The sequence below is a fragment of the Camelus ferus genome, chromosome 12 (assembly GCF_009834535.1).
Source record: "Camelus ferus isolate YT-003-E chromosome 12, BCGSAC_Cfer_1.0, whole genome shotgun sequence".
Taxonomy (NCBI): Eukaryota; Metazoa; Chordata; class Mammalia; order Artiodactyla; family Camelidae; genus Camelus; species Camelus ferus.
The window spans coordinates 39,136,359-39,163,258 of record NC_045707.1 but is presented as its reverse complement, the minus strand read 5'-3'; positions in this window follow the sequence as shown (position 1 = coordinate 39,163,258).

Genomic DNA, 26,900 nt, shown 5'->3' with positions numbered 1-26,900 from the left:
CGTAAGCGACCATCATGTGACACGCGGTGTATCACAGAGTGACTATTTATGACGGTCATAGGCATTTCTGAGCAAGTTTTCATTTGAAATTAGTTGGCCTTGTTCTGTGCAATGGTAGTCACGTCCCACCTCTTTTGAATGCAACACAACTCCTAAAACTATTTAGAAGAAGTATGTGCTTCGAGTTATAAGGGCTGATTTTGAGTCTGTGTGTATCCTCTGAAATCTAAATTTAGTCATGGATAATGACAGTGTGTAGCTCTTTCGAAACTTTGTTCATTAGATTCATGAGGTGTTGTATCTGAGAAGAATGAGAACGCTAATTGTATTTATAATGAAATTCATTAGTGCATAAATAAAATGCATTAATATTTTATCCATAATGATTACGAGCTGCAGGGGCAGCCAGCACTGTGCTGGGTACCAGGAGTTTGGAGCCATTGCTCCATTTCTGCCTGTTCTCTGCTCCTTTGCTCAGGTGCACGGGGACCCACAGGCACTCATGCAGGCATGTGCACACACCTACCCCAAGGACCCTCCCACAGAAGGAAAAAGGACGATGTCCAAGTGACACATCCTTTCTGGAAGCAAATACATGTCAGGCGTGATCTGATGGAGCCTTCATTCCTTGGATGTGACAATAGAAACAGAGACCCCAAATGGTTCTGATGGTCCACGGGAGACGGGAGATGCCCTCTGTGCTGAGAGCCTCCTCCTTAGGGTCTGTGCCCTCCGCCTGGGCTCCCCTTTCTTCAGGGGAGAAGAGGTCCTGGGGAGGGACTGTTCTTGAACCTCAACAAGCACCTTCTAGCCTCCCTCAGTGGGGGAAGACGGAGGGGGTAGTGAAGACCCTGTCCCCCGCCCCCTCCCCTGCAGAGATCCCCATGGACTTCCTGTGCGTGTTATCCTTCCTGAGTCACACTTTGTGTCACCTCTCTGTATTTATCTTGCACTCTACCTTAAATTGACCCCCCTTCTTTTAAATGTAAACACATTTCTTTGAAAAGAAAATATATATCCACATCGTAAATGGAAACCAGCCTCATTTGTCACAGAGATTAATTTTTAAAAATAAATACAAAAACATATTTGCATATACTCACATGCACGTAAAATATTTCTGGAAGGACAAATAAGAAATGCATGTGGATTGCCTGTGGAAAGAGAAGAGCTGTTGGCTAGGGGTGGATTTGGGGACAACTTGTAGTGACTATTCCTGTGGATTCCCACTGATACGTTCTGCTTTGGGAATTAAATAGAAACAGACAGTTTGGCATTAAATTCTGGCCAGATAGGGTCGCTTCCTAAAGGCACTGATTCCCCGGCCTCTCTGATAAAGAGGACTGGCACGCTCAGGGAGGTGGTCAGGAGATGCCAGCATCCAGCTGAGACGTTCTCTTTGATGTGATGAAAGGAGGAAGCAGAGTAAGAGACTATCTTTCCCACGTTGTTATTCATGCCGCCTTCCTTTCTGCCCTTCGTCATTCTGCTGCCAGGTCTCTGCATCCTGGCCCTGACTTACCGTAGGCATTGCTCCAGGAGCAGAACGGACTCCAGGAAGTCAGAACTGAAGGCCGCCCTAGGGGGCCTCCAACCGAATGTTCCCGCCCTGGTTCAGGCATCCTCCAAGGGGCTCCGTGAACCCTTTGAAATTTTACCCAACATTTTATGCTCATGCGTATTTCCTAGGGAGATGGTGCCTGGTCTTCGTCAGATTCCCGAAGAGGAAACTGTGACTTCTAAAAGCAGCTCACTTTGCAGAAGCAGAAACAGGTTCAGAAAGGAGTGACTTCCCCAAGCACATGCAGCTGGTGCCTGGCAGCGGCATCAGACCCACGGCTCCTGGCATCTCTCAGCAAACTCTTTTTGGATGCATTAGCGAGGTCATGGGAAGGAGGGTCCTAGATCTCTCAGCTGCAGGAAAGAAACTGCAAAGATTCATTTTGTCCAGCTGTCTGCCTCTCAGGTTCAATTTCCAAAGGAGGTGTGGAGGCCCAGAGAAGCTAGGAGATCTCAAGGATTCTGATGGCTCCAGCATTTACACAGTGATCAATGTCACTGTCATTCAAAGCAAGGCAACCCGAGTGTGGGAAGACCCGCCCTGACAGCGGGAAAATGGGAATTTCAGACATCACCGACTGCCGGGACAGAGACGGCACTGACTGATGGCTTGTGCTCCAGGGCACCTCTGCTGTTCAGATTGTGTTCTTTCCCAACTGTGAGGATGATTCAAAGATGGGAATGTGCATCAGGCCTAATTCTCTGTAATTCTGAAGGCTGTCTCTCCACTAGAAAGTGGAGCCTGGGACTGTGTTTTGGCCACGTGTTCACAATTAGTCAGTTTTCGCAGGAGGTTGAAGGCTCCTTCCTTTGATTGATGGGCGTGTTGACTGTGTTGGAATTTCTAACCTGATAGTTTGAGAGCAGTAGTTCCCAGCTAGGGGTGACTTTAGCCCCAGGGGACATCCAGCAGTGTCTGGGGACAGTCTGGGGGAGGGGGTAGGGAGGAGTGCTACCGGCATCTGATAGGGGGAGGCCAGGATGCTGAGAATCATCCTGTGATGCACAGGATGGTTCCTGCCACAGAGAATTATCCAGTCCAAATGACCAACCACATTGAGGCAGAGAAACCCCACTCAGGGTTACTTAGAACGTCTTTCAAAGCTGTTTCCAAGATGCCACACAAAAAACCCCATGGAACTCTGGAAGGACCTAGGCATTTGACACCTAGTTGGGTCACCTCTGTGCTTTCAAGGCCTAAAACAAAAGCCAAATCAGAAGAGGAGAGAAAATGGCATTGGCCCAGAGAACATGTCACCCTCCTCAGCTAGGTGGAGGGACTGAGGTTCTGAATTACAGGAAGGAAAAAGAGCCACTGAAATCATTTAGTTATCTGTTCATTTATTCCCTCAGAGACCACCACCGAGGGCCTACTGTGCCCAGGCTCTGTGCTAGACTTGAGGCCATGTCTGTCAATGAGACCAACAGGGTCTCTGCCCACATGGAGCTTCCAGTCCAGTGGGGGGAACAGACCTTAAATAAATAATTGCATAAATAATTATTTTATTACCATTGTGATAAGAGATACAAAACACAATACAGAGAACTTAAGACTATTTGAACAGGGCAAACCACTAACGCCGGAACTGGGGATGAGGCCACATGAGCATTTATACAGGCAGATGGAGGCCGAGGGTCATTATGTTCCTTTTTGACACACAGCAGTTGTGCTCATTTCTCCTGACATTATCCAAGAAGGTGGTGGCCAGGACCCAAGTGTACCAGTGACCACACTCAACCATACCTCTAAAGTGGGAGAGGAGTTCACTCAGTATTACTTAAACCAGACTTAACACATTCTCAAGCTTCTGACAGCTACAACAGTTACTCTTCCCTTTCTGTGACCAAAGTACCAACGGGTTAGTGTCTGAAATTAATTGAGAATGCCATCTTGCTTGCACAGAAACTTGGACCATTGACTCAGGAAAACACATTAACTGCTTGAATGAAGTATTTATCTTTCATGGCCAGTAGATTTTTCTGCTGTATGGAATTTCTGCGACCACAGTGGAGGCAGCTGTGAAACAGCAGGGAGAGGCCTACAGGGCATGAGAAAACTTTAGCCCATGTTCTGTTGACTAGCAATGGGACCTTGAACAAGACACTCATTGTCTCTGACCTCGCTTTCCTCATCTGAATAATGGAGATAGTAATACCCAAGTGTATTGTTTAGGAGTGGTTTTGGCTGCAAGTAACAAACACCCAGTAATAGGGGCTTAAACAAATTAGATGTTTATTATTCTCACATAAGAATTTCCATGGCAGGTGGTTCCAGCTATAGGAGCAGCATCTCAGCAATGTCAGGGTTCCAGGTCTGCTTTTTTGTAGTTCTCTTGTTCTTTCCCTCATGGTCACAAGATGGCTGCTGCAGCTTCAGATATCAAATCCATATTCAAGGTAGTAATAAGAGGGATCAAAAAGTGTGGAACCACCCTATTACATTTTATTCAACTGTCCTGACATTCCCTAGCAGACTTTTGCTTTTACTTCCTTGGACAGAGCTGTGTCCGTGGCCACCCCTAGCTGCAAGGGAGGCTGGGAAAGTAAGGGTTTTTCTAGCTTGTCCGGTCTATTGAGTAGATTAGTCAATAAACAGCATGTAAAGAAGAGACAACATTAGGCAGTGGAGGGAGGCAGAGGAGAAACTAATCTTTGTTTCATGCCTGTCCTCCTCCCACAGGCTCCGCCCACTAGCAATGGGACCTTGAATAAAACACCCCCCACAGTCGTTGTAGGGTTCAAAAAACATTGCTTATGTGAAAGAGCTTCGTAACGTGCCCCACAACAAGTTATAGTTGTCACTCAGAGCATCAGAGCTGCCTGAAAGGAAAACAAAATTAACCATCCTAAAACAGTCTGCTTTCCCCTCTGCTTACTTGTTAGAAGGTTTGGATTTGAGTTAAATTGTCATTAAGCAGCCTCAGCATTTGCTTGGAACCCTTACCTCTTCTGATCCCTCCTTGTTCTGTTCATTCTTTGTTCTCCGTGCAACAGGGACCAGTCAGTTCTCTCTGCAAATAAAATCAGCGGGAAACCTTCCGGGTATGCTTCCAGGCACAGACGGCAGCGTGGTGAATGCTGACTGGGCTGGGGCATGTTAATTCATCAGCAGGGAAAAGACTCTGTCAATATTTGCAGAGGACAGAAGTCTCTGCGAGTGAGAAAGGCCACATTATGGAAATGGAGTGTTTGATGCACAGAGACATTTTAGAATCAGGGAGGGTTGGTGCAGAAGCTCGGAAGGGTTAAGTACTTGTATGTCAGAATACGGCACAAACAAATCTACTGGCTGAGAAATAAAATGAGACTTCTATAACCTGCCCCGCCCTGCTGCCCCATGTCCCCATTTTAGGAAATAATGGACATTTCCCAGGGACTGTTCTGTGGAAAAATCTGGAGGTGCCTATGCCAGAAAGACTGAGGGAAAATCACCGCTCCGAATCACCACGAGGTCCTGTGTTCTGAGTAGTTTGGCTGCTTTGTTCCTCTTTGGCCAAAAGAATTTAGAGGAGGGTGGTTGAACTAACAGCTTCTTTTTACATTTTTAATTAGTTTTGAAAATTTTTATTGAAGTATAGTTAGTTTACAATGTTGTGTCAGTTCCTGGTGTACAGCACAATACTTCAGTTATATAGAAACATGCATGTATTCATTTTTATATTCTCTTTTACCGTAAGTTACTGTAAGATATTGAATATAGTTCCCTGTGCTATACAGTATGAACTTGTTGTTTATCTATTTTTTATACATTAGTTATTATCTGCAAATCTCGAACTCCCAATTTATCCCTTTCCACCCCTTCCCACCCTTGGTAACCATAGGTTTGTTTCTATGTCTGTGAGTCTGTTTCTGTTTTGTAAATAAGTTCAAACTTCTTAAGCTGGACAAGCTGGGTTCAAATCCTAGCTTAGCCACTTACTATGTGATTTTGGTCTTGTCATTTAACCTCTCTGTGCCTCAGTTTCCTCAGGTGTAAGATGGGGAGGTAACATCAGCACCTTCCTCGTGTGGTTGTCACGGGGATTAGATGAGTTACCTGACAACCAGGAGGCACGTAGAAAGTGCTCTGTCGGAGGTGAGCACTGATTATTCGTGAGGCAGGTGGCAGGTTTGGCTGTCAGGGAACACTGGGTTTTTCCCATCCCATGAATGTCTTGTGTGATCTGTCAAAAGACATGTTTTTCTCTTTCTTTCCCCTTTGGTAACCTGAGCAGTGATTTTGCAAACAATCCATGCATTTTTGAGAAGGAAGGCACAAGAGACAGGGGTGACCAGGTGCTGATAAACAGCATAGCCCAAAGGCAAGGCGTCCGAGCTTTGCCATCAGACACGTTTGGGCTTGAACTTGGTCACTGCTACTCATGAGTGCAGTGCGATCCTGGAGAAGTTACCTACCCTCATGTATGAAGGAGAGAGGGTGAATGCCCCAGGGTCGGAGGGCTGCTCAGCAAGGTCATAGGACAATGACATAAAAAGTTTGTCACCATGTCTGGCACATGAGGGTTCAATAAGTTAATTTAGTAATGATAATTCAATCAAAAGCAGCCTGTGGCTGAGGGAGAGGGGTTTGCCTCCCGACTGTCTGCGCCATAATCCCTCATCCCACCAAATGGCAGACGCAGACTGAATGCAGGGTGGAGGTTGTGATTGGGACCTGGCTTTGAATGGAAAGCTGCCATTTCCCACTCCACCCATTTCCGGTCATTCCTCGGCCAGTGGACGCCACATGGGCAGTGACCAGGGACTGCTAACAAGGTCTCGGAATCCTGGAGGGCCACCCCAAGAGCTGGGCTTTGAGAGGAGGTGGATGTCAGGAGCTGGCACTGGATAGGGAAGGGGGCTGTAAGCAGAAGAGACTGGACAACCTCCCCGCCGTCTTTGGAGTCCCCTTTCCCGTTTTCATGCATAAGGCGTGGGCAGAGGGGGCTTCAGGTGAAATCGCATACCGGCCTCTGTCAGGAGAGGAGCAAGCTATCCGATTCAGGAGCTCAAGAGAAGGCACTAAGCACACTCAACGCATTCTTTCCCCTTTGAGGGCAGCCTGTCCACAGGAAGAACACTTTCCACCCAACCTGTGCCCCAAATCCCAGCAGCTTGCAGGGGCAGGTCCAGGGTATGAGCGGGGTGGGGAGAGGCCTGCAGAGGCCCAGACCTGCCCCGGGGTTGGGTGACCGCTCGTGCTGCAGGGGTGTCTCAGGTACCCCGTACACTGTCTCATGCCTTCTGTCCTCCTGCCTGGCTCTTGGAGAAATGAGTTTTACTCTCCATCCTGTGACTCCCACGTGCTCCGTGGGCCGGCGGGGTAGGGAGGGGTGTTGCCGATTCACCCCAATTCTGTGTGTCCCTTCTGCATGCCCCAAGCAATGCTTTCTTGGCTGCAAATTCTACAGTTTTTAATTCAGAAGGATTTTTTTTTTTTTGTATTTGACTCAGGAAGATCTGAAAATTATTCAAATATAGGATGTTTAGCCTTTGGGGCAGAGACAGACTGCTTTGTTCATGTATCCCCTGGGCCTAACATAATAGGTATTCAATAAACATATGTTGAATAAGTAACTGAAAATTAATTTAAGTAATTGGCATCTGAAATATGTCATAGGCACGAAGATGTTTGTTGCAGCATTATTTATAATGGTGAAAAAATGATCTTTTATGGTCTGGGGGAGAAATCTGTGGTATTGAATACAATGAAATGGATGCTATTATTAGAATTAATGTGAGGACTATAAAAACATGAGAAATTGTTTATGAATATAAAAGAAAAGGGTACAAATGAAGTTTAATAACACTGTGACTCAAACAATACAAACATGGAAATGAACAGAGGTTAAGATTGGAAGGTACACTTGGAAATCGAGTTATTATTGTGTAAAATCAGTGGGCTTCTGAGCAGAGAAGCACTTTTGATAACGTTTTACAGTGGATTCAAGAATGTTTTCTAAACATCTTTTAAAGAAACCCCTGCAGTACTTTCTAAACAGATGAGCCTGTTGTTTGCTGTTTTCCAGGGTCTGTTTGGTGAGCTGTGAAAGGCCCCATTGGAGAGGGGGCTTCTGAAACTTTCCACCTCTCCACCTCCTGCTGCAAAGCAGTTGGGACTTGACAGAGTTATTCTTGGCAAACATAATCTGTCTGGGTTCTCCGTGCAGAGAGCCTCCAGCGACCGAGGTGCTATAATCTGTGTTGGTAAATCCTGGTCCACAGCGGTGGTTTGACAGAGGGCTTTTCAGGCCTTTATTTCCAAGTCAGCTCCTCCTCCTTTTCCTTTTCTTTTTTTCAGTTTTGGTAAACAACCCAGGGGTGTAGTTTTGCGCTCCTCCAGGTCTGTGTGGTTGGAACACGTGGAAGGAAGCCTTGCCCTGGCTCCCTCCCACCCCACCCCCACCTCCCCACCCACCCCCCGCCGCCACCTCTGCTCTGTCCCTGCAGCCCAGCCCCTCCCACCCCAGCCCCCATCTGTGGTCTCACCCAGGACCCCAGGGCTCACAGAAAGCCAACCTGTGCCCACTCTCACACCTCTTGCCGCTGGACCTCCCGTGTCCCTAACGAGACAGCTTGACTCTTTGTGGGACCTGCTGGTGTCCTGCCCAAGCGTTGGGTTAACTTGCTCCTGGAACTGCAGCTTTAAATTATCCATGCCTTCATTTGCAACAACCACCCTCTGGGACACCGAAATAGGTCTCCCTGGAGGTCCAGGTGGCCCTGGCCTGGGCTCTGCCCAACCCGGCTGGGGTGCCAGTGAGACAGGCCCCAGCTCACCAAGGCGGGCAGAAGCCATGTGGGGCCACTGCAGCTTCTGGTGGGCACTGCCTTCTCAAATTTCTGGGCCTTCTGCTAAGATGAGTTACAGCAGAATTCTGAAGCTTGGCTTTGGGGCCTGATAGTCTAGAAGGGTCTTAGTGTTTATCTGGCCCCACCTGGCATCACAGGACAAGCAGAAACTTTCATTTCACTTTTACTTCCCAGAACTGCCATTTACTAGGGCACGTTTAATAACCACTCTCATCTGTTCAGCACTAGTTAGGTGTATGCTAAGCATTTTACATGCTCCATCCTCTGTAATCTCCGCAGCTCAGGGGTATGTGTACTCTTCAGAGATGAGGTCCAGACAGGGCAAGCTACTGGTCCAGGGACACCCAGCTTGCAGTTGGTGAAGCCAGGATCCAAACACAGATGGATTTTCCTCCCAAGCCAATGACTTAATCCTTGCCATGCACTACTTCCGTCTGTCCTGCTAAGTCAGTTTCCCTCAAAAAGCAGCAGAATGACTATATGCCATGATCCCATCTCCATAAACCTAAACTGCAAAACTTCTGAACACTGGAAGTTGGTTAAAAAGAAAAAAAGTACTTCTAGCTCCAAAACTCTTCTAGTGGTAAAACCTGCCCTGAGCGGCCATGAGGCTCTTTGTGGTCTTGATTTATCTCACTTATTGTGAATGTTCATGTGTTTTACTGAGGAATCTAAATAATGAGTTGGGTTGTGGGTCTGCCCTGGAATCTGCCGGAGATGTAACACAGTATGTAGAGTGTACCTTGTGGTGCTTCTCTAGAACCTGGAAAATTCCGAATTCTGAAATACATCTAGTCCCAGAGGATTCAGGTGAATGCTGTGGATTGTATAAAACCGTCCCCTCACCCCACAAGGGCTCTCCTGCTCACCCAGTCCTTGCAGGAACTCGACAGATGTAGGCAATTTGGGTGTAAATGTTGGCATGAACATGCCCGTTGACTCAGCAATTTCTTCTCCAGGAATTTCTCCTAAGGATTTTGGGATAAGGGTATTCATCACCAGCCTGGGAACAGCCTAAACATCCCAAACTAGGGAAATAGTTTAAATAACGACTGATACATTCATACAGTAGAATGCTATGCAGCCATTAAAATTGGTGCCTGACTTGTAAAGTTAGTAATATGGAAACGTGCTCATTATGTGCTATTAAGTGGCTGGGAGCAGGGAACCCAGATTTACAAAATAGTATGTACTATATGTCCTATTTTTGTGAAAAGGAGAAAAAAGGTAAAATGACAAGAAAGAACATGGTCAACGCATGTCCACTCCTGGAAGAACATCTGTCTGCCTCGCATCTCTCCCTCAGCACTGGGCTGTCAGAGCACGGCGCTGGCTGAACTGGCTGTTGAGCTGTGATGATAAAGGACGCCGTCCATCCCTGGGTCATTCAGACCCTTCCTGTCCTCGTCACTGCCCTCCCTGTGCAGGGCCCAGGCGTAGATGGCTGAGGTGCTAGAACAGATTTTCATTGCAGCGTTTTCTGCAGCCTGATGTGGGGTCATCTAGGGATTTTTCATCCATTCCTTCAACAAACATGTCCTGTCTTTCCCAGGCACTGTGTCCAGTGCCAAGGGTGTGGAAACGAACAGGACAGGAGGCTCCTGAATTGTACGCTCCCCAGCAGTGGTAGCTGTGTCTATTCATCTCTGTCTGCCATGTTTAGCGTGGGACCTGCCACCTCCTAGGCAGGGCTGGCCAGATGAGTGATGAATGAAGGGGTCACTGTCACGGTCTGGGAGAGGGAAAGAGGTGAAGAAATAAGTTTGATTGGATGGTCTTGGCGGCACATCCTGGTGGGCACACACAGGAGGGAAGATTCATTCTAGGGGCGGGGGAGGGGAAGGCTGGTGCTAATTCAGGTTTGGTTGGTTTCACAAGCCCTCTCTCTGGGTGGATGAGCTCATTGCACCTAACTGGACTGTTAACTCCATCGCAAAGACAACAAGCTTAGTGCCTCGGAGCAGAGAATACGGGTGAATGTGGGCTGGGATGAAGTGCTCCTCGTGTTAAGTTCCTAATAAAGGATGGCGACAAAGATGATGTAGGCGCCTGCCTGTTTAACCCAGCATGCTCTCTCCCCGTTTGCTGTTTCAAGTCAAGGGGAACTTGGGGAGGAGTGGAGTCCCGGGAGTTCACCGGTGGAGCCATTTTATTTTTCAGACTAGTTTCATGGCCCTGAAAGTGCCCTGTGCTTTGTTTAACCACCTCCTTCCCCCAACCCCTGACAACCACTGATCTCCATAGTTTTGCCTTTTCCAGAGTGTCGTATAATTGGAATCATATGGTACATGGCCTTTTCAGCTGGGCGTCTTTCACTTAATAATATGGATTTAAGATTCCTCCATGTCTTTTCATGGCTTGATAGCTTCTTTCTTTTTAGCGCTGAATAACATTCCATTGTCTGAATGTACCACAGTTTATTTATTCATTCACCTGCTGAAGGACATCTCGGTTGCTTCCCAGTTTCAGCAGTTATGAACAAAGCCGCTACAAACATCAGCACGCATGTTTTTGTGTGGATGTAAATTTTTAACTCCTTTGGGTAAATACTGATGAAGTAGCTTGGGTTATGGCCATTCTGCTTCCTGGTTCATGACCCAGCAGGAAGGACCCAGCTAGGTGACACATGGTCAAGGGCAGGACCAGAGGGGAGGTGAATCTGGGCACCGATAAACAACTGGGATTTTAAAAAAGTATTTATGCTCATTAAAAGCAGGCATTTAACAAATAGTTCCAGCGTGCCTACTCTGGCCACAAACAGAGCTGCTCACAGATCTGACTTTCCAGTAAGAGCCCTTTGTCCCTGCAAGTGACAATGCCCGTGAAAGTGCAGTTGTAGACCAGGAGCTCTGAGGACCCCAGGGCCACTGGGGCATCTGGTATTCATGGGGAAATCAGTAGGGGACACATGAAGGGGGATGTGGGGGAGAGAAGCCCAGAGTCAGCCTGGAGCCTCCCTGCGTCATCTTCCCAACTCTGAAAAGTTCCCTCTTGACCTTTCGGAGGTGGTCAGGGAGACAGCTGTCTGTCCAGCAGCCAGAAAATACAACCACCTGCAACTTTCTGATCACCATGAGGTCACTTCAACCCCTTAAATGGGGTTTGTGGTTTCCTTTCCTTTAATCATAATTGTAGTGCTCTGTATATTCCAGACACCATTCTAAATGGTTTACATGCAGTAGCACCTGTAAAATTCTCACAACAACCCCGTGAAGTAGGTCCTGTATTTTGATTTTTGTATCCATTATTCAGAGGAGGATGCTGAGGGAGAGAAAGCTTGTCCAAGCTCACCCAGCTGATAATCCATAGAGTTAGGATTTGAACCCAAGCTGACTGAGCTCAGCACCCATTTTCCTAACGTCTGGGCTCTGACGCCTTGGGTTAAAATGCCAGTGGGTAGGATATGGTCTGCGCACAGGAGGCACATGACTTGTTGAGGGAGACAGGGCTGTAAATAAGTAGCTGTAATGCAGTGTGGTCAGAACTGTGACTGTGGTGTGTGTCTGGTGGTGGAGAGATGCTTACGGGGTGACTGACTGCCCAGCAATTGTCTATACTCCTTCCTCTCTCCCCTTCCTTCCCTCTTTCCCTCTGTTCCTTCCTTTCTGCCTTCCATTTCCAAATATTTATTGAGCATTTATTATAAAATGAAGATATGAACCAGGCTGTAATACAAGATACATGGAGTCTGCCCCTGGGGATCACTGTCTAACGGGGAAATCAGAGAGTGAGGGGGAATTGCACCGATCCTCCGAGTCTTGTGTAGGGTTACCAGATCATCCTGGTTTTAGCACACAAAATCCCCAATTCTAGGAACCCCCTCAGTCCTGGGCCAACAGTGTTGATTGGTTTGCAGGTTGTGTGCAAGGGGAAGTTTTAACTTCTGTTTGATTTATTTGTAAATTTGCTTTTTGATAAGTATCAGTTGGGATTTCCTTGTTACGTTGCCTTTCTTTTGATCACAAGGGAGGTTGAACAATGCTTTTGATGCTTTTTAACCAGATGTATCTCCTTGTGTGTGAGTCAGCTGCTCCCGTCTGTTGTCAGAATGTGTCTACTGAGGCAGAGGCTCTCAAACTTGAGTGGGCATCAAATCACCTGGAGGGAGAGCTTGTTAAAACAAAGATGGCTGTTTCTGATGTGGCGTGGGGCCTGAGAGTGTGCATTTCTAACAAGCTCCCAGAAGAGGCTGATGCTGCAGGTTGGTCGGTCCACCCTTGAAGAAGCGAAGTGGGAGCTCTTCATTTCACAAAGTGGCTCTCAGCCCCGCTGCACGTTAGAATTACCTGGGGAGCATCCCAAAACAAATACGGATGCTCAGCCCTACCCTGGACCAAGTGAACCAAACCTCTGGGAATGGAACTTGGGCTTTGGTGGTTTAAAAAAGCTTTTTACGTGATCTCATCATCTCTGTAGAAATGGGCAGCAAGTGGAGAAAAGAAACTGCATCCTACTTTCTTCAAAATAGCTTATTGTATGGGTGTGTTTTACACTTTAGAATTAGTTTAAATTTGCCTAAACCTAATCCCAAAGACTTTCTCCTGTCTTTTCCTAAAAGTTTTAGTTTTATGTTTTGCGTTGAAGCCTATCACCTATTTAGAGTTAATTTTTGTATAAAGTGTATGGTTTATTTTGAGGGTTTTGTTTTGTTTTAGGTTTTTTGTTTATATATTGTTTGTTTGTTTGTTTGCCTGTGGATGTCCAACTGCACTTGCACTGTGTATTGAAAAGGTTGCCTTTCCTTCATTGAATTACTTTTGCATCTGCCAGTAATTAATTGAGCATATTTGTATGGACCTATTTTGGGGTTCTCTATTCTGTTCCATTGATCTATGTGTCTAATCCTCTAATGCCAGTCTTAAGGGGAAAGCACTCAATCTTGCATCATTAAATAGGATGTGTGTGTGTGATGGTGAGGGTGGGGGGCAGGGAGGTAGGTGCTCTTTATTAAGTTAAGAAAATGTTCCTTTATTCCCATGTTTCTGAGTGGTTTTTTTGTCATGAATGGGCATTAAATTTTGTCAAATGCTTTTTCTGCGTCAATTTATATCAACACGTGGTTTTTCTTCTGTAGCCTGTTGTTATAGTAGATTCCACTGATTAGTTTTAAAATACTGAATCAGCCTTGCATTGCTGGGATAAACTACACTTGGTCATGGTGTACAGTGCTTTGTATATATTGCTGAATTCTACTTGTCAATGTTTCATTAAGGATTTTTATGTCTATTCATGAGGAATATTGACCTGTAGTTTTCTCTTTTGTGTGCTGCCTTTATCTGGTTTTGATATCAGGGTAATACTAGGATAATACTCGCTTCATAAAGTGAATTGGAAACTGTTCCCTCCTCTTGTATGTTTTGATAGACCATGTGTATAATGTCAGTCCTTCTTTAAGTATTTGATAGAATACTTCAGTGAAACCATCTGGATCTGGAGACTTCTTTGGCCGGGGTCGGGGGAACTTTTTAATTACAAATTCAATTTCTCTAACACTTGTAGGCATAATCAAATGATCTGGTTTATATTGAGTGAGTTGTAGTCATTTGTGTTTTTCAAAGAATTGGCCCGTTTTATCTATGTTGTCAAATAATGTGTGTTCTCAATACCTTTTTAAAATTCACTTTCTTCTATTAGTTCCTCTCGAACTGAAGTGAGTTACCTCCCACACCTTCCCCACCTTCATTCAGGTCACAGAGCTGATCAGTGAAGAAAAGCATTATTCTGTGTCTCAACCCCGAACTGGCATCCTGGACCCTCAGGCAGAGCCCAGGATGGGGCAGTCCCCACATAAACTCACAGAGTTTCAGGGAAGCAGCTGGCTTTGGGCTTCTCTCAAGTGTCCTGGAAACCAAGAGGGCAGGAGACCCTCTAAATCTTCCAAGCCTCCCTGCAGAGACCTCAAAGAAAGGGAGGTAGTCAGAGCCCCTTCCTCCATATCAGGTTTGAGAAGAAACTCTAGGGACCCTGGGCACCACTAGGTGGCGCTCAAAATGCACAGTTGCTTGCAGTGGCCAACTGTAGATCCCAGTAGCTCAGCTCAGCAAGACAGTTGGGGCATTCTGTTCTTTTAGTGAAATGAGCTCTTAAGTCTACAGCCTGCAAAGACCCTGGGAGCACTAGGCTGGAGGAGTCTGCAACACTTTCTCAGACTTCCCTGCAGACAAAGGTGCTAAAGCTTGAGAGGGTGGTGCTGGCTGTGAGATGTCAGAAGCACCAAAGAGCAGCTGCAGAGACAAGAATGTCTCCCCGGAGCCTCTGTCTGGTTAGGAGGCAGTGACCACCACCCACCAACCTCCCAGCCAGTCCTGGAGCAGAATCCCAGAGAATCTGCCCTGGTTCCCTTCTAGCCCTGGCTCCTCAATGCCAGGCTACCCATTCCACCCCCAGGATCCAGCCCCACCAGAGACACAGAGATCCCTCCCCCTCATTAAATATACATTAAGGAAAGAGCCCTCTGGAGTCCATGGTGGGGACAGAGGTTGTTTCTGCCTCTGCCACTACCCGTGCGCCTCAGGCAAGTTCTGTTCCAAGTCCAAATCCTGACTCAGCCACTCCCAGGCTGTGCCACCTTGGGAAGTTGCTTAGTCTTTGGGAGCCTCAGTGTCACGCCTGCCACGTGGGGATCATGATGACACTCGTAGTTTTGTGACACTTTAATCTAGGCTGATGGCAGGACAGAGTAAGCCCTCGATGGATGTCAGCAGTTATTTTTATTACTGCTCCTATTAGTTTCTGTGCCTTTCCCACCTGGGGCCCTAGCAGTAGATGTATCCGTTTCCTGCTGCACTGTTAACAAACTACTACAAACTTAGAGGCTTAACACAGCGCAGATTTATTCTCTTACAGTTCTAGTGGCCAGAGGTCTATGATTTAGGTGTTGGCAGAGTCACATTCTTGCTGGAGGCCTCGGGGACAACTGGTTTCCTTGGCTTCCCCAGCTTCTAGAGGCTACCCCAGTGCCTTGGCTCGTGACCCCGTTCTCACATCACTTCCGACCTCTTGCTCCCATGGTCACAGCTCTTCCTACCAACTCAGATCCTCTTGCCTCCCTTTTTAAAGGATCCTTTTTACCTTGGCCTCATCCCGATAGCCAAAGATAATTTTCTCATCTCAAGCTCTGTATCTGAATGATGACACCCAGTGAATAGAGGAGCAGTGTGTGAGAGACTCCAGGGAAAGTTCTTCTCTTCCACGGGTCAGGAATGAAAGTGAAAATCATTTAAGCAGTAGGTGTGTACAAATGCCACATGCAAAGGATTTTCCTCACAGCATTGCCCGTAACAGTGCACAACTTGAAGAAGTCATGGAGTTTGGTTAAGTGAGCGCCAGTGTATTGATAAAAAATGCTGAGCTGTTATTTAAAATTATACAGCAACTATAAAACATGAAGAAAGGTTTATAGAATAATATTAAGAGAAAAAATTAGGCACAAAACTCCGGTATATATTATATTAAATATGCTGTGATTATAACTATGTAAACATTATATGGGTCTATAAGAATTAAAGTTAGAAGGCCATTATTAATACATGGAAATAATTACTTTGTAAGGCTGCTGGGATTTTGAGTCGTTAAAAATACCCTTTAAACTATTCTACAGTGGACTCTATATTTTAATTCCTCTAAAGGCCCCCCTGCAGTAATTTCTGAACAGGTGAAGAGTTCATTCCCATTTTCCAGGGTCTCCTTGATGAGCACAATATCCCAATTTCCCTGGCAGTCACCCGCCACTCTTGAGGGCTCCAACCCTCAGATGGATGCTGTGTGTGGCAGAGTGGAGAGACTGAAGGGGACAAGGTCCCTCAAGGTCTCAGCGAGCTGCACGCCCACACTCGTGACTTCCACCTGGTTGGGCCCAGGTGTTTCCCAGTTTAACACAGCTGGGCTTGGGCTCCTGTCGGAGGTAGAAAGCATCATGACGTCAACCCCTTTCCATGATTTCTCCACAGCTTTCATCCCATGTCAACAACATTATAAGGTCAACATGTTACCTTTAAAAAGCTGTTGAAAAGAGCCACTTTTGGAAACTGTGTTCCATAGAAACCACCTTTCCTTATGTCCTTTGTCCAAACTTTTGTCCATTTTTTCCTACCGTCTTTTTTTCCCTAGAGCTATGACCCTCAAACTTAGGCTATGTCAGAATTATGGAGAGGGGCTGGGTTTTTTAATGCAGATTCTTGGATCTCACTTCCAGAGTCTGCTTTAGTCCAGTTCCTGAGTGGGGACTTTGTATCTACATTTTTACCAAGCTCTCCAGGTGACTGTATAACCACTGGATTTGAGAATCACTGTCCGGCTACATTCAGGGATTTGCCCCTGGAATCATGGGCAGACCCAGAGAGGGCAAAGGGAAGAGACCATCTGAAGAGAATCAGCAGTGTACCTGCTTCTTTTTCCTTCAAATGCATAATTAAACACCCGAATGAAAAACAATGATGATATTTACAAATCATGTATCTGATGCAGGGCTAATATCCAAAATATAAAGGACCCCTACAACTCAATAGCAAAAAACCAAATAATCTAATTTAAAAAATGGGTGGAGGATACAAATAAACATTTTTCCAAAGAAGACATACAGATGGCCAATAGGTACCTGAAAAAGTGCTCAAGATCATTAATCATCAGGGAAATGCAAATCAAAGCCACAGTGAGATATCACCTCATACCTGTTAGAACGGCTATTATCAAAAGACAAGAAATAATCAGTGTCAGAGAGGATGTGGAAAAAAGGCAACCTTTGTGCACTGTTGGTGGGAATGTAAATTGGTGCAGCCACTGTGGAAAATAGTACGAAGTTTCCTCAAAAATTTAAAAATAGAACTGCCATATGATCTAGCTGTTCCACTTATTTATTCAAAGGAAACTAAAACACTAATTTGAAAAGATATATGTACTCCCTCATTCACTGCAGCATTATTTACAACAGCCAAGACATGGAAGCAGACTAAGTGATGGACCAATGGATAAAGAAATTATTGTCTCTATGCACAATGGAATACTATTCAGCAATAAAAAGATTGAAGTCTTCCCCATTTGCAATAACATGGATGGACATTAAGAACATTATGCTAAGTGAAATAAATCAGAGAAAGACACATACTGTGTCTTACATGTGGACTCTAAACAACAGCAACACACTGAGCCCAGAGGTTGGGGGTGGGGATGGGAGGGCAAACTGGGTCGAGTGGGTCAAAAGACGCAAGCTTCCAGTTATAAAATAAACAAGTCATGGAGTTGTAATGTTTTGTATATTTGAAAGTTGCTACAAGAGTAAATCATAAAAGCTCTCACCATAAGAGAAAAAAATCTCTGTGCTAACTAGACTTATTGTGCTGACCATTCCACAAATATTGACTCATTATGCTAAACACCTGAAACTATCATCATGTTACATGTCAATTGTATCTCAGTTTAAAAAGTGACTTGTGACCTGCACATCCAGAAGAACTTTGGTAGAGATTTATATGCACCTGATTTGGGTCAAAATTAAGCAGCCGTGCTGAAAACTATGCCCTTGTCAATGACAAATTGAATGTGCTCAAAAGATTCATTTGAACAACTGATTAAGATCCTGACCGAGGTGAAAAGTTCTTTACAATCAGAAGAAGGCACGGACTTTTGATGATTCAACCATTTTTAATATGCTATGTCCTGTTTATAATGAGAATGTAATACTATTAACGTATTTTCATTGATTCTAAGGTGCAACTCCTGCCCCCCATTACACACATTTTTAGCAGTTGTGTAATTGGGTGTCTTATGATCAGTGTCTTATTGTTATTGACACAAAGTCATGACGTGGTTGTCATTGCCTGACACCATCTGTCAGATCCAGAGTGTAGCACCCTTGAAAGAACATTCCCTCATCAATGCCATCGATTGCCTAGAGGGTAACTTTGGGCTGAAAATAGGAACATTGACAGCATTGAGTTGAAAATCACTAAGAAGATTTGGACTGTGAAGAAGTTTTCAGAACAACTTAACCATTTTTTTCACTTGTATTTTCCACTTTAGGTGTTCCCAGTGGCGAATAAGTACTTTCGATAAGTCTGAAATACAAATGTTAAGAGAAAAAGCATTGCATCATAGTTTAATTGGTAGCAGTTTTTTCTTTCCTAGTGCATAGGACAGTGGTGCTTCTCACAACCGCTAGCATCCTAGAACCAATGAAATGCAAGAACAGCTCACACATAGCACTTCCGGCTTGCCAGGGATTAACACCTCATACCCACGATCTCATTCAAATCCTGTCAGTCCATTTTACAGATAAGGAAACTGAGGCACTTAGGAAATAGGGTCACACAGCCAGACACTGGAAGAGCTGAGTGGGGTTCCACCCCTGGCAGTCAGCTCCAGGGCCCAGGCACAGACACTGCACTACAGGGTCTCATGTAGAAGCGTGTACATTTGCAATCTGTCAGATAGTAAAGGGTAAAGAGTTTTCAACCAGATTGGTATTTTAGCATTTTAGCAAGCATTGTATTAATTAGGGAAGAAAGTGGAAATGTGCTGCAAAGACAAGGTCTATTCTGCGACAGGCAGAAGGGCAGCAGAGGCAGCCTGCATCAAGGTTATTTCTCACCCTGAACTCCCCTGCAAGCACTGCCTCGTTTTAGCAGGAGCACCTCACATCAGAAAGTGTCTCTCTGTTTCTCATTGCATCCAATGGAACATTGAAAAGAGCAGAAATAAAAGCTGTTTGGCTACTTATCTTTTCCCATATTACACTGAAATGAGGAACAACTTAATGAAGACTTTTGCACAGATGTTTGCTGCCTTTGTCAGGGGAAGAGGCAAACCCAGTTTTCAGGGATCAAATTCTGGGTTGAATTATTATTCTTCGCAAAAGATTAAATAGACACGAGGACAAAGGGTAAAAATGTGGACTCATGGTAGAGGCTACCTCACAGATTTGCTTTGCTTAGCAGATTTTTTAAAAGCCTGAATTAGTGCCAATTTTATGTTATTTTATTGCTCTTGCCACACATGACAAGATTGATACGATGACAATGAAATCTGAGATGTGGATGACTGCAGTTGATCATGAAAACTGAATCTTTGAAGGATTAGTTCATTTGCAGGTGACAAAAGTTCCAGACTTAGTGATAAAACAGGAACAAAAGAATCAATCATCTTTGCTCATGGAAAATTTCTTTTGAAAACAGTTTTTTTTCCCCCCGAGGTAAAAACAGCCACCAAAAAAAGAGACTGGGATCAGAGGCCCTTAAAGCCCATTGTCTAACTTAAGCTTCCTGCTCTCTCAGCAAGAGGATGCTCATGGACTGTCCCGGGACAGGAGACTCAGAGAAGTGCACAGGGCTTCATCTGGGTACCACTTTCTCCTGTGACTTCCCCACCAGCATCTGCCACCTGACTTCTGCAACCCATATCTTTATGAGCATCTGAATTCTCAAAAACCATGAAAAGAAACTGCCTGGGTCTTGAATCTGCTATGCGGCATGCACTCCCTTCAATTCAGCCCAAATTTTCTGGAATTTACAGCCTTGACAACTTAGTATTGACGGGGGGAAAATGTAGAAATGTTTAGGAAACTTAAGATTCATTTAAAGCACTAGTTTTGTGTTAAGAATCAAATGCAGCTGTATTACTGAGGAAATGTGAAATCTAGGTGAATTTTAAAGAGAAAATTAAAATTAGCAGATATATTTCTGGCTCCCTGGTCAGCTTTGTGCTAGACCCCCTACCCCTAACAGCCCCCAGAGTTGAGTGAGATTCGTTTCCAGCTGCCCTGAGGGATACTCATGTGGAAAAGTTTGAGAAGCTCTGCTTGACAAAGAGTCCCTTGAGCCTCATGGCCATTGATCATCAAGTGGGAAAATACACTCGGTCCCTTCTGTCCTGGGCTGCCTTCCAGTGCTGTCCACCCATGGCCGTGGTCTGCCCATTGATGGGCAGGGTCTTCGGAGTTGAGGGCTCCCTTGGCAGAATGCTCCCTGTAGTTTTAGCCCGGGAGCCCGTGTCGTGTGGTTTTCAAGGCTAAATTAGAGACCACCCTAGAATTTTGAGGCTGAAGTGGAGACTTCTCCTCACTCTGTCTCATCTGGTTTGGGTGTTGCAGGGAGTCAGAGCTGTGATGGGCTTGATTTGAGAGCCCAGTGAACAGAGCACTTTGAAAAACCAACAGAATCCACACCTTTGTGCATATAGAGGATGGAATCTTTGCAAATCTTTGAATAAAGCTTTCCTTATTTAAAAGAAAAAAATACATTTCCACATATTTGATATTCATTCAACCATATTTTGGAGCTGCTGTAGGCATAGGGAATGCAGCAGCAAACAAAACAGATGAAAATCCCTGCCCTTGTGGAGCTTACGTGCTAAGGTGGGGAGTGAGAGAATTTTAAAAATCATTAAAATATCTAGAATATCTGATGGTGATCTATAAAGAAAAATAAGGGAAGAGGGGTGAGAGTGTGCATGTTCATGGGTTGGCTGTGATATTAAGTAGGATGTTTAGATTTCAAACAACTGAGGGATTCTGGGTCTGTTAGGTGGCCTGAGGGATGAAATATAGGGTTGGATTGAGAGAAGGAGAGAAACCAGAGAAACCAAAGTGAGATAGGCAGCATATGGCATGGTTCCCAATGAGCCCTGCCTCCTGGTATTCATGTCTTTGTGTAATTATGTTCCTCTTGAGTCTAGGCTGGACCTAGTCGCTTGTTTCTAATGAGTAGACAGACCATGGCAAAGTTGATGGGATGTCAGCTGGACCTAGTGATTTGTTTCTAATAAATATAACATGGCAAAGTTGATGGAATTTTATTTCTGTGATTAGGTTACAAACGATTGTGATGCCCTCTTACTGGCAGATTCTCTCTATTGCCTGCTCAGCCTGCACGCTTCAGTGAAGCAAGATGCCTTGTTGGAGAGGTTCACATGGCAAGGATCTGAGGGCAGTCCCTGGCCAACAGCCAGCAAGGAACTGAAGCCTTCAGTGCAACAACCCATGAAGGAACAAATCCTGCCAAAAAGCACATGAGCTCAGGGTGGGTCCTTCCCCAGCTGAGCTTTGAGACGAGATCACAGCACCTCCTAACCCTGCGATTGCAACATGGGAGAGACCCCAGCTGAGCCCATGTCCAGATTCCTCACCCACAGAAACCTAGAGATAATACACATGTGTTTTAAGCTGTTAAATTTGGGGATAATTGGTTATGCAATAATATATAACTCACACACAAGATTTTGGGTATGAACAACTGGAGGAATTAAATTATCATTTATCATATCATAAGATGAGTGTAGATAGAAGGATTTTTTGGTGGGAAAATAGTAAATTTGGTTTTGGGTAAGTACAATACACACATATTTCTGTTTCTGTGAGCATGTGTCTCATGAATTTTTCAAATGGTAGCTACCATATATGATCTAGATGCACTGCCATGAACTGCTTTTAAAAATGTTAATTAATGCATCTTCAAAAATCAGATTCTATAATAATTTCAGTCACAATTATTTCTAGAAATGGAGAACATCAAATCTAGTATCAACCCATTAATTCTGATGTCTTGCTTTCAAAGTTTTTTTTTTCGAGTTTATGCAAAAACTGGGATAAATTTTTGTATTTCTATAAGGAAAAGTTTTGCTGGAACAGACCGACAGTATAAACCATTTAACAGAAAGAATCTTTAATTTTTAGCATTCATAAAGGATTTACTTTACGTTAACAAAGCCATTCACTGTTGGTAGAAGATTATCCAACCTACCAAGGTTTTGAATTATGATAGCCTAGAGAGAGACCAAAGTAAGGCATGGAACCAAGAGACATGAAGGAGGTAAAATTGGCAGACAGTGGGGATTGTTTGGTGTTGGGGTGAGGAAGAAGGACTGTGGAGATATTGTATGCTGCTTATCCACTCTCTCATCTTTCTTGCCTAAAGAATACCATTTTGTTTCCTGTATCAGGTGGCCAGTGTGACCAGAGACGCTGGGTCTATACATGACCCAAGAAGGTGAATCATTGTTAATCTCAGCCATTCCGATAATCCCATTCCCTTTGCCCATGACTTGTTTACCAGTGGATACATGGCACAACCCTGGGGCACCTCTGCAAACGGTTTCTGTGCTCTTTAGAAGAGAATATTGAGGGGAGACTTTTATATCCTACCTCTGGACATTGCTGTCTGCTTACATGACCTGGATCCAGAGACACCATCTTGGGACCATGAGGGGAGTCAGGCTAAGAGACTGAGTCAACAGGCTGAGGGGGGCCAAGTGGAAAGACAGAGGAACTTGGGTCCTTGGTGCTGAGGTTGATCTGCCACATTAGTCACTCCTGGAACTGCTGCATTTAGGGGCTTGTTTTTACATGAGATGGAATGTTTCCTAATGGTTTAAGCCATTTTGAGTTGGGTTTTCTGTTACTTGCAGCTAAAAGCATTCTAACTGAGACAGGAGATTCAGGGATAAGATCTAGTTTTCTGGCTTGGTCAGTGGACTCATTTACTGAAAGAGGAAATTCAGAAGGAGAAGGTACTGAGCTAATGAAGGAGAGAAAGTAGAAATGAAGGAGAGAAGGAGAGAAATGAAGGCCTGGGTTCAAGACATGTTTAGTTAGAGATGCCTGTGGGACTCCCAGGTGAGGACATCTGTGGAAGTCCTGATGTGCAGTTCTGCAGGTTAGGAGTGAGCTCTGAGCAAAGGAAGAGCAGTGGGCATCCTCGTGTAGCACAGAGGTGGTAGTTTTTAACACAGCCTTGGCTTGAATTTGAGTCCAAGAGTTACCTCTTAATACCTATGTAAGCTGGGGTGGGGAACGTAACTTTTCTACTTCCCCATTTGTAAAGTGGAAACGCTTGGTTGCCTTAGTGCTTCCAAAGTAGGAATCTTACTGCAACATAGCAGAGACCATGCTAGATCTTCATAGAATGAATCTGTTTTCCTTTCCTCCTGGGCCCATGGGCAAACCTCATGTCTCAGCATCCCATGCTGTTAGGTGGTATCATATAGACGAATTATGACCAGTGGGGATGTGATGCTCTCCCTTACCTCACCTGCCAGCTGGATGCAGAGAATCCAGAGGAGGCCCTGAGGCTCTAGAGAATGAAGGAACCTTTAGATGAAAGAAGCCTGGGTCCCTGAGTGACTTTGTCCCAATTATCTACATGAAACTGTGGCATGAGCAACGAATAAACCTAGACCATGTTGTTTCTGTATTCCCTGACTCGCCTGCCCAGCATCCCCTTCCCTGACTCACCTACCCAGCATCCGCTGCCCTAACTTGCTACATAGCAGTCCCGACCCTGACTTGTCTACCCAGCATCCCCTACCCAGACTTGCCTACCCTGGATCCCCTACCCTGACTTGCCTACTCAGTATTTCCCAGTGTTTGATAATCAAGATGATTTAGGTGGTACCCAAATCATTACAAATTTTAAATTGTTACACTTTTATTTTAAAGGTATTAGAAAAAATACATATGTGTGTGTGTGTGTGTGTGTGTGTGTGTGTGTGTGTGTGTACACAGAAAACTAGCTTGATGCATCAGTCTTATGATTTCAGAAATATTATTACCTGGGGCAAGGGCTGATTTAGTAAATTTAGTTGGTTAAAAAATATCAAAAAAAATACAGGTGTTAGGTGAAAATGGTAAAAATGTTAATGGCAACACACACCCTGGCTTACTTCATGAGGTGGCTGTGAGGCTAAAAGGACATAATGTATGTAAAGTACCTCTCCAAGGCCCAGCACATAGTAAGTGTGTGATAAATGCTAGCTTTCATCTTGTAGCTCACAAACCTGTATCATAGCATTTATCACCCTGCATCACATGACTGGTTAATCATTTACTTGCTTATGACCCCCACTAACACTGAGCATATTAAAGATGGGGGTCTATTTTATTTCTCTTGGAATCTCAAGTTGTAGCTCAGTGCCTGGTACCTAATGGGAAACCAATAAATGGAGGATGAATGTTGATAATCTGGGGGCATATCATTCTTTCTAAGATTACAGATTTAAATACACTAGACTATGAACCCCATGCAGACAAGACCCATCTGAGTCAGTGCTGGGTCCCAGCATCCAACACAGCATCGTTGGTGCTCAAGAAAGGTTTATTGTGAATGAATATGTTTAATTAATCACTCTCCTGAACTCCTCCATTGTCTTCATGGGCCTGAACCCATGTTACCAGCTGAAGATGAGGGACGTAAAGTCTAGAGAAGCAAAGTGACCCCAGGAGATCACATAGACACAGGAATGTGCCGTGGGGCCTTTGAAAGTTACATAGGATGTGGAATAATTCTTCATTGTATAAGACTGTCCTGAGCACAGTGGAACATCTAGTGTCCTTGCCAATGCCCTCTCATGCCAGTGGTGTCCCTGGTCCTTGCAATCATCAAATATGCTCTCACAGATTTTCAAAACACCCCATAGGGAACAGTACCCCAACTAGGAACTACTGGTCCCAACTACTCTCCCAAATGGATGAAGAAACTAAAACCTAGGGAGGGAGAGAGACTTGCCCAAATGCCAGAGCCAGGATTAGGATACAAATCTTTGATGTTGCATCAATAATCTTTCTCCAATCATTGATAGTGTGAACTGTTCAGATCAAAAAGTGAGCTCCAGGAAGGAGCCAGGGTTTGGGTTTGGTCATGACTTACCACCCCAAGGTGGTATTAAGGCTCCTCCCACTAGCTGATGAAAGTGGAGCCCATACCCTGTTCTCCATCCCTCCTCTTGTCTCCCAGCAGCTCAGTCAGACCCCAGGGAGGAGGAGGCATGTGGGAGCAGGGAGAGTGTGGCCAGTGAATCTCCCTCCAAGGTAAAAGCTGGCTCTGCCTCCTAATAGAACTGAGATGAGTGTGTGTGTTTTAAAGCAAATAAATGTTTCAGGACCTGAGAAGGGAGATGTTAATGGCTCCATTCGAATTCAGTAGAATTTATTTTCCATCAGGGCCAGACTTTCTGAGAAGCATGGTTCAATCAAGGTTAGACATGAAAGAAGCACTTGTGGGCTGAATGGACACAAAGTCAACCCCTAGACATTCGTCCACTGCACATTTCTTAATTAAATCTCTGAACCTGCAGCTGCCTCTGGCTGGAACACAGAAAGACATGCTAGCTTTTGCTTGCTCTTTTTGGCTTTTTCCATGTTGGAAAAGATCATCTTTTTAAGCTTGTTTTTCACAATCGGCTTTGAGACAACCAGCTAACTTACTCCCCTAGCTGACCACGTGTTTGTTGCTTCTCCATCCAAGGGAGTGCCCATCAGCTAGTAATGAGAAGTTCGGCCTGTCCTTTCAAAAAGATTATTTTAAACAATGAATAGTGTTTGCAGATGTGAGACTGCGAATAGAGATTCATAATGAATAGCTCCAGCAATAATTACTTATCTTCTATATTTATCGAAGAGAAAAATGCAGTAATTATCACAGCTACTTATCTACTTTCCTATTTTAATGACTAGCAATTGCTATTTTTTAATTACTAGGGCAAAAAAGAAAATGTTACTCCTTAGATGAGATGGCTCTAGTGTCCTGAGAATGCATTTGCACATTAATATCTGTAACTTGGTGTGCAGAGAAAAAAATATATGTGTAGTATTTGGGCTTTGCAGTAGATCCCCCAGTTGTTAGGCCTATGACAGAAAAGCAACTTGGGGTTGAAACTGTTTGTCCCTGGATTCCTAAAATGAGTTAGTTTTCCTCAGAGTTGTATGTGAATCACCTCTCTTAACAAAGGAGGCAAAGTCTAAGAGCCCACATTCATTTATGTTTAATGATGTACTGGTAAATGTTTAACGGGAGACAAAAATCCTAATATATACTGTTGGTCAATTTCTATGGTGTAGATACTCCCTTCATGGCAGATTTGAAGATACCAACATGATATCATTGAATGTGCATTTGAACCGAGATGTGTGTAATTGACTCTCATGAGCCAGAGTGAGCTGGCTCCAGCACATGGCTGGATATAAGTCATATCTGACACGTATTTATTGAGACCCTACTAGGTGCGAGGCACTGTCATAGGTGCTGAAGTCACAGCAGTGAATCAAATAGAAAAAGACCCTGCCCTAATGGAGCATAGATTGAAAAGGAGCGACAGATGATAAACAAACAAGCTAACCAGTGAACATGTAACATACCTTCAAGGAGCGATGAGTGAAAAACGAAGCAAAGTGAGAGGGAGTGTTGTGACAGGGTTGGAGGCAGGAGCGCTTTTGCATACAGTAGACAGGGATGGCCTTTCTGAAGGGTGTCACAAGCACAAATTCAGTGAAATGAAGGAGTGAGTCCAGAAGGATGTCTGGGAAAAGAACATTCTGGGGAGAGGAAAAAACAAATGATGAAGTGGGAGTGGGGAGGATGCCTGGTGTTGCATTTGGTCTCTGTTTCTGAAGGGCCTAAGATATGGCACATCTAGGGTTATCTTCTAGGACACAGATTTCTGGCTATTCATGCTCCAGTGAAGCATTCGTCTTCTAGATTTAGGCAAGGATTGAGACTGGCAGTGACCCACAACTCTCTTCCTCCCATCCAAGCACAAAGGTTCTCTTGCGGGGTTACATCCCAGCT